Source organism: Piliocolobus tephrosceles, chromosome 13 (genome assembly GCF_002776525.5).
Source record: "Piliocolobus tephrosceles isolate RC106 chromosome 13, ASM277652v3, whole genome shotgun sequence".
NCBI classification, from domain to species: domain Eukaryota; kingdom Metazoa; phylum Chordata; class Mammalia; order Primates; family Cercopithecidae; genus Piliocolobus; species Piliocolobus tephrosceles.
Window position 1 is genome coordinate 108,509,828 of NC_045446.1, and position 7,659 is coordinate 108,517,486.

General features: G+C 42.4%; 1 pseudogene; it reads left to right on the forward strand.

Moving 5' to 3' along the window:
* The first annotated feature begins 2,071 nt into the window (after nucleotides 1-2,071).
* Nucleotides 2,072-3,816, forward strand: LOC111540336 (annotated as a pseudogene).
* The last annotated feature ends 3,843 nt before the right edge of the window (nucleotides 3,817-7,659 follow it).

Consider the following 7,659-nt stretch of genomic DNA (forward strand, 5'->3'; position numbering starts at 1 on the left):
TAATTTTTGTATTTTTAGTAGAGACAGGGTTTCACCATGTTGGCCAGGCTGTTCTCAAACTCCTGACCTCAAGTGATCCACCCACCTTAGCCTCCCAAAGTGCCAGGATTACAGATGTGAGCTACCGTGTGCCCAGTCTCGATTCACATTTAACTCCCTTCTCCTGGCCCTTTTTTCCTTTTTTTAAAACAAGAGAAAGTAGATGGACACATGTTGGTAAATGCTAACTGTCTGTGTTCACATAGAGACACAGTGAATTCTCTGAGCCCAATACACAGAGAAAGGAGGAAAAAAGCAAGAATTCTATGCATAACTACACAGGGGCCTAGCACCCTCCAGCTTCCAGCAGAGCGAAGGGAGTAGGTTTTTCTTTTCTCCCACGCAGCTTTGTGGTGTTGATTCCATACAGTTTTTGTTCAGACAAGAAGGGATAAAAATGAATTTGGGATGGAAAGAGATAGAGACTCTTGTCCCACTCTGTTCTGCTCAAGGTGCATCCCCTCAAAATAACACCCATGGTATAAAGAAAAGAAACCTCAGAAACAGTGTGACTGGTCACAAGAGGGAAAAAACAAAAAGACTGCAACTTGCTCCCAGGAATGGGATACTTTTTTTTTTTTTTTTTTGAGATGGAGTCTCGCTCTGTCGCCCAGGCTAGACTGCAGTGGCGCGATCTCGGCTCACTGCAAGCTCCATCACCTGTGTTGACTTCATTCCCCTGCCTCAGCCTCCCAAGTAGCTGGGACTACAGGCCCTCGCCACCATGCCCAGCTAATTTTTTTGTATTTTTAGTAGAGATGGGGTTTCACCGTGTTAGGCAGGATGGTCTCGATCTCCTGACCTCGTGATCTGTCCGCCTCGGCCTCCCAAAGTGCTGGGATTACAGGCATGAGCCACTGTGCCCGGCCCTGTAGTTTATATTTAATTTATTTATTTTTAAGAGACAGAGTCTTGCTTTGTCACCCAGGCTGGAGTGTAGTGGCAGGATCAGGCCTCACTGCAGCCTGGAACTCCTGGGCCCAAATGATCTTCCCACTTCCAGCTCCTAAGTAGCTGGAATGACAGGATTGCAACACCATGCCTGGCTAAGTTTTTACTTTTAAAAGAGATGGGGGGTCTCACTATGTTGCCCAGGATGGTCTCGAACTCCTGGGCTCAAGCAATTCTCCTGCCTTAGCCTCCCAAGGTACTGAGATTATAGGTGTCAGCCACTGTGCCTGGCAGCCCCAAGTTTTGACTCTTATCCCAAGATTTAGTTTTTGGTCCAAGTGAAAGAGGGCAGTTCTTTATTGTTTCTACAGACATTGAAAAGACAGTAGAACATTATGAACAACTTTTTATGAATATAAATTTAACAACATAAATGAAATGAATAAATTCCTGGAAAGACACAAATGACCACACTGACTCAAGAAAAACTAAAATACCTGAATAGTCCTATATCAATTAAATAAACTGGATTTGAAATTTAAAATCTTAGGCCCTGATGAGTTAATTGTTAACAAAATATTAGCAAATTGAACTCAGCAATATGTAAAAAGGATAATACAGCCTTCTAAACTGAGTTTGTTCTAGGAATGTAAGATGGGTTTAATATTTGAAAAGCAATTAACGTAATTCACCATGTTAGTAGAATAAAGGAGAAAAACCATATGATTATCTCAGATGCATAAAAAACATTTAGCCAAATTCAAAACCAAAATTTGTAACAATAACAATGAAAACACCCCAAACCCAAACTTTCACCAAGATTTTTTTTGCCCATGATTCACCTTGTAACCTTACTTCCGCACTTTGTGCTGTGCACCAGGGATCTCTCTCCATGGCCAACCCTAGAGGGGTCAACACTCAACCTTAAATAAATATTTGGGGCCTGTTAGGAGCTGAGGATACTGTCGTGAATAGGCAGATGAGGTCGCTACCTTAGAGAGTTTATCTTCTTGGAAACAGGCTTGATTTTATTAAGGGTTCTGGAAGGACTCCTTTCACTTTCATTCTATCCATGCCACTTTAAAAAAATCTGTAGGTGGTTTTCTGAGCTTCATCCTGTTGAGCAATGAGACTTGTGATCTGGTTGTTGGACTTTTCTAGCAGCATGGCCCTGAAATGCCAGTCTCCACTACTGCCTCAAAAGAAGAAACCAAGACTGCCTCATGCTCTGAGACCAGGGCAGACATCCACCTCTCTGGGCTTGCAGAAGAAGACAGAAAAAAACCAGCAGGAAGCAACTGAATGTATTGATGAAGTACAAAATGAAATAGACTTAATGAACAAGCCAGTGAGGAGATTTTGAAACTAGAAAAGAAATATAGCAAACTCCGCCAACTATTTTTCCCAAAGAGATCAGAGTTGATTGCCAAAATCCCAAATTTTGGGGTAACAATATTTGTCAACCATCCACAAGTGTTTGCACTGCTGGGGGAGGAGGATAAAGAGGCACTGCATTATTTGACCAGAGTTGAATTGACAGAATTTGAATATATTTATTAGGTTACAGATTAGATTTTTATTTTGATGAAAATTCTTACTATGAAAATAAAGTTATCTCCAAAATATTTCACCTGAATGAGAGTGGTGATCCATCTTCAAAGTCCACTGCAATCAACTGGAAATCTGCAGGGGATTTGACAAAGCATTCAAGGCAGATACAGAATAAAGCCAGAGTGAGGAATCAGAGAGGTTTTTTTACCTGGTTCACTGATCATTCTGATGCAGGTGCTGGGGAGTTAGGAGAGGTCATCAAAGATGATATTTGGCCAAATCCATTACAGTTCTACTTGGTTCCTGATATGGATGATAAAGAAAAAGAAGAAGAAGATGGTGATGATGATGAAGGGTTGGAAGATACTGACAAAGGAGAGGAGGATGAAGGGGCAGATGATTAATAGAACGCTGATGGATTCCAACCTCCCTTTCAAAAAATGTTCCCCATTTTGTGCTGGGCGCGGTGGCTCGCGCCTGTAATCCCAGCACTTTGGGAGGCCGAGGCGGTGGATCACGAGGTCAGGAGATCGAGACCATCCTGGCTGACATGGTGAAACCCTGTCTCCACTAAAAATACAAAAAATTAGCTGGGCGTGGTGGTGGCTGCCTGTAGTCCCAGCTACTCGGGAGGCTAGGCGGAGCTTGCAGTGAGCCGAGATCGCGCCAGTGCACTCCAGCCTGGGCAACAGAGCAAGACTCCGTCTCAAAAAAAAAACACAAAACTTCAAGATGGTCCAAATGCAGTGGTGTTTACAACTAATTTATCACAACCAATGACAGATTTCTTTGTTCCTTCTCCACTCCCTACTGTTTCACTTGACAAGCCAAAAACAAAAACAAAAAAAAAAAGGAAAAAAAAAAAAACAACACATGGAATTCTAGGCAAATCAGTTCCACACATAGCAATTGGCTGCTACGCCTGTTAATTCTGCTGAGCTGTTTTTCCCTCCATTGCAAGCCTTAGAGGATCAGTTTTCTATTTAATTAAGGTTGTTAAGAAGAAAGGGGCCCAGCCGGGTGCTGTGTAATCCTAGCACTTTGGGAGGCCAAGGTGGGCGGATCACGAGGTCAGGAAATCGAGACCATCCTGGCTAACATGGTGAAACCCCGTCTCTACTAAAAACACAACAAATTAGCCGGGTATTGTGGCCGGCACCTGTAATCCCAGCTACTTGGGGACTGAGGCAGAAGAATAGCTTGAACCCAGGAGACAAAGGTTGCAGTGAGCCAAGATGGTGCCATTGCACTCCAGACTGGGCGACAGAACTAGACTCCGTCTCCAATCCAAAAAAAGAAGAAGAAGAGGAAGAAGGAGAAGAGGAAGGAGGAGAAGGAGAAGGAGGAGGAGGAGGAGGAGAAGGAGAAGGAGAAGGAGAAGGAGGCCAGGTGCGGTGGTTCATGCTTGTAATCCCAGCACTTTGGGAGGCCGAGGCGGGTGGATCATTTGAGGTCAGGAGTTCGAGACCAGCCTGACTAACATGATGAACTCCCATCTCCACTAAAAATACAAAAATTAGCTAGGCGTGGTGGCATGCACCTGTAATCCCAGCTACTTGGGAGGCTGAGGCACAAGAATTGCTTAAGCCCAGGAGGCAGAGGTTGCAGTGAGCCAAGATCACACCAGTGCACTCCAGCCTGGGCGACAGAGTGAGACTCTGTCTGAAAAAAACAAAACAAAATAAAACAAAAAAGAAGAAAGGGACCAGGCGCAATGGCACACACTGTAACCCCAGCACTTTGGGAGGCTGAGATGGGCGGATTGCTTGAGCCAAGGAATTTGAAACCAGCCTGGGCAGTATGGCAAAACTCCTTCTTTACCAAAAAAAAAAAAAAAAAAAAAAAAAGCCAGGTGTGGTGGTGCGCATCTGTGTTCCCAGCTACATGGGAGGCTGAGGCACGAGGATTGCTTGAACCCGGAGGTCAAGGCTGCAGTAAGCCATGTTCGTACCACTTCTCTCCAGCCTGGGCGACATAGTGAGGCCCTATCTCAGAAAAAAAGAAGAAGAAGAATGAGAGAGGTAGACTCCAGAAATGACAAATAGCAAACTCCATGTTGATCTTAGGTAAAATTCTAGAATGGGATTTGTGGGCAATACAAAAATAAATTGGTGGTTCTGAGAGCTCTCACATATTCACTAAGCAATTCTGCTGAACTTGATTTCCTTCTTGTCAAAGTATATGTCTTCCTTGGATAGTTGGATTGTTTACCGAGGGCCAATTTCGTACCAAGCATTGTACTAAGAGTGTAGATAAATACAATAGGGGTGAACCAAAAGGACATGCCCCCTGCCCTTACCATGTAGTGAGGAACAGTTGTTCAAAAGGCACGTGAATAAATATATCACTATAAACTGTGGGATGGCAGGATGGTGGGAGAATTTCACAGAAAGACCTGATTTAGATTTGGCAGCAGGGAGGAGCTTGGTCTAAGGAAAACCTTTAAGAGGAACTCATATTTAAAGATAAGTAAGAGGCCCGGCATGGTGGCTCACGCCTGTAATCCCAGCACTTTGAGAGGCTGAGGCGGGTGGATCATGAGGTCAGGAGTTCGAGACTGGCCTGGTCAATATGGTGAAACTCTATCTCTACTAAAAATACAAAAAAAAAAAAAAAAAAAAAAAAGCCGGGTGTGGTGGTGCATTCCTGTAGTCCCAGCTACTCAGGAGGCTGAAGCAAAAGAATGTCTTGAACTCGGGAGGTGGAGATTGCAGTGAACCAAGATCGCACCACTGCACTCCAGCCTGGGCGACAGAGCGCGACTCCATCTCAATAAATAAATAAATAATAAAATAAAATAAAGATAAGTAAGAGTTAGCCAGGGAAATAGAGCAGAAAGAGTATTCTCTCTCTTTTTTTTTTTTTTTTTTTTTTTTTCCCAGGCTGGTCTCAAGCTCCTAGCCTCATGCGATCCACCTATCTCGGCCTCCCATAGTGCTGGCCTGAAAGATATTCTGAGCGGAGGAAACAGCATGGGCAAAGACCTTGAGTCAGTAAAGTAATGAGTTTGAGGAACTGAGAGCAGGCTGATGTCACTGGAAAGTAGTAGGAGAGTGAGAGTTGGAGCTAGAGGGTGAACAGGTCAAAATTATGCAAGCTTTAAAGGGCACAAAAAGGTTGGTTTTTATCCTGAGGGTGCTAGAAAGTCATCAAAGTAGTTTGTGCAGGAATGTAGCCCAAATGATCCAGTTTTGGTTTGGAAAAATTTAAACATAGGCCAGGCACGGTGGCTCATGCCTGTAATCCCAGCACTTCAGGAGGCCAAGGCGGGCAAATCACTTGAGGTCAGGAGTTCAAAACCAGCTAGCCAACATGGTGAAATCCTGTCTCTATTAAAAACACAAAAATTAGCTGATGTGTCAGCGGCACCTGTAATCTCAGCTACTCAGGAGGCTGAGGCATGAGAATCACTTGAAGCAGGGAGGCAGTGGTTGCAGTGAGGTGAAATCGTGCCACTGCCCTCCAGCCTGGGCAACAGAGTGAGACTCTGACTCAAAAAAAAAAAAAACTTTTAAGCATATATGAGAATAGATACAATTACATTATAGCACCCAAAATTCCCATCAATAGCTTCAAAATTATCATTTTATGGCCAATTTTTAGGATTTGGGAATAAAATAGAAATTCCCAGGAATTCTCAGAAATTCTTGATATTAAAAACTATTCTGTGTTTTCATAACACTTGATTTAATGTTTTAAATGTTAGTATGCAAGATCTTCAAAGAAAAAGACTTTTTTTTAATTTTTAAATTTTTTTTGAGACATGGTCTCTCTCTTTGTCACCCAGGCTGGAGTGCAGTGGTGCGATCTCAGCTCACTGCAACCTCTGCCTCCTGGGTTCAAGTGATTCTCCCGCCTCAACCTCCCTCCCAAAGTGCTGGGATTACAGGCATAAGTCACTATGCCCAGCCAAAATAGTTAACATTCTTAAAATAAAAAACATAAACATGCAGGCCGGACGCGGTGGCTTACGCCTGTAATCCCAGCACTTTGGGAGGCTGAGGCGGATGGATCACCGGAGGTCGGGAGTTCAAGACCAGCCTGACCAACATGGACAAACCCCATCTCTACTAAAAAGACAAAATTAGCCAGGGGCGGTGGTGCATGCCTGTATTCCCAGCTACTCGGGAAGATGAGGCAGGAGAATCGCTTGAACCCGGGAGGCAGAGTTTGCGGTAAGCCGAGATCATGCCATTGCATCAGCCTGGCAACAAGACTGAAACTCCATCTCAAAAAAAAAAAAAAAAAAGAAAGAAAGAAAAGAAAAAGAAAAACATAAACATGCAAAGCATTAGTTGCCTTATCTAATAGTCTTGATATTTGATTCCTGACAGATAGTCCAGATGTAAGAGAAATCTCTTTCATTTGAATTGATGTCAGTTGAATTGCTAAAAATACATCCAGAAGCGTCTTTAAATTAGGGATTAGAGTACCTGATGCTTCATACAAGCTCATTTACTTTTATAATGCTTGCCCTGATTTTGGTTTTACTGTTGAAGTTGATAATATTTTTGCAAACTCAGATTATAAATTAGTTCTGATTTCACTGGTATTTTATAACAGCATTATCTCTTCTTTTGCATTTCTTCTGCTAAAGTATTTACAGATGACTGTAACCCACAGCAAATATTCAAACACTAAAAACTGCCAATGAACATTATTGAATAGCATTCAAATAATCAACATTGAGCTTTCCTAACACGATACAGAATCCCAGATTGAAATTCCCAGTTTTAGTATTTACCAAAATTTGTTACTTCTTGGATCACCACTCATTGGATTTATATAAAGCAAACTGTGCATATAAACTCATTACTATTTATTTTACTTGAAGAAATGCTTGTGCTTAGCAGCAGACAGGGCCATGAGCACATACTTGTGACATGGCAGTGAAGACGAATTGACAGGGATGGGTTCATGCTGTGTTTTGGAGTGAGCAACACCATCAGGATATCACAACTCTTTTTTTAAAAAAAATTTTAATTGTTTAAATAAATTTTTAATCTTAATTTTTGTGGGTACTTAGTGGGTGTATATATTTATGGGATACATGAGATGTTTTGATACAGGCAGGCAATGATTATACAACCCATTTTAATAGTCTCAATGCTCTCCATCATCATTTTGTTGACACAGTACCAGTCTGAGTTAACAGGATGGGTATTAGAAACTAACAGG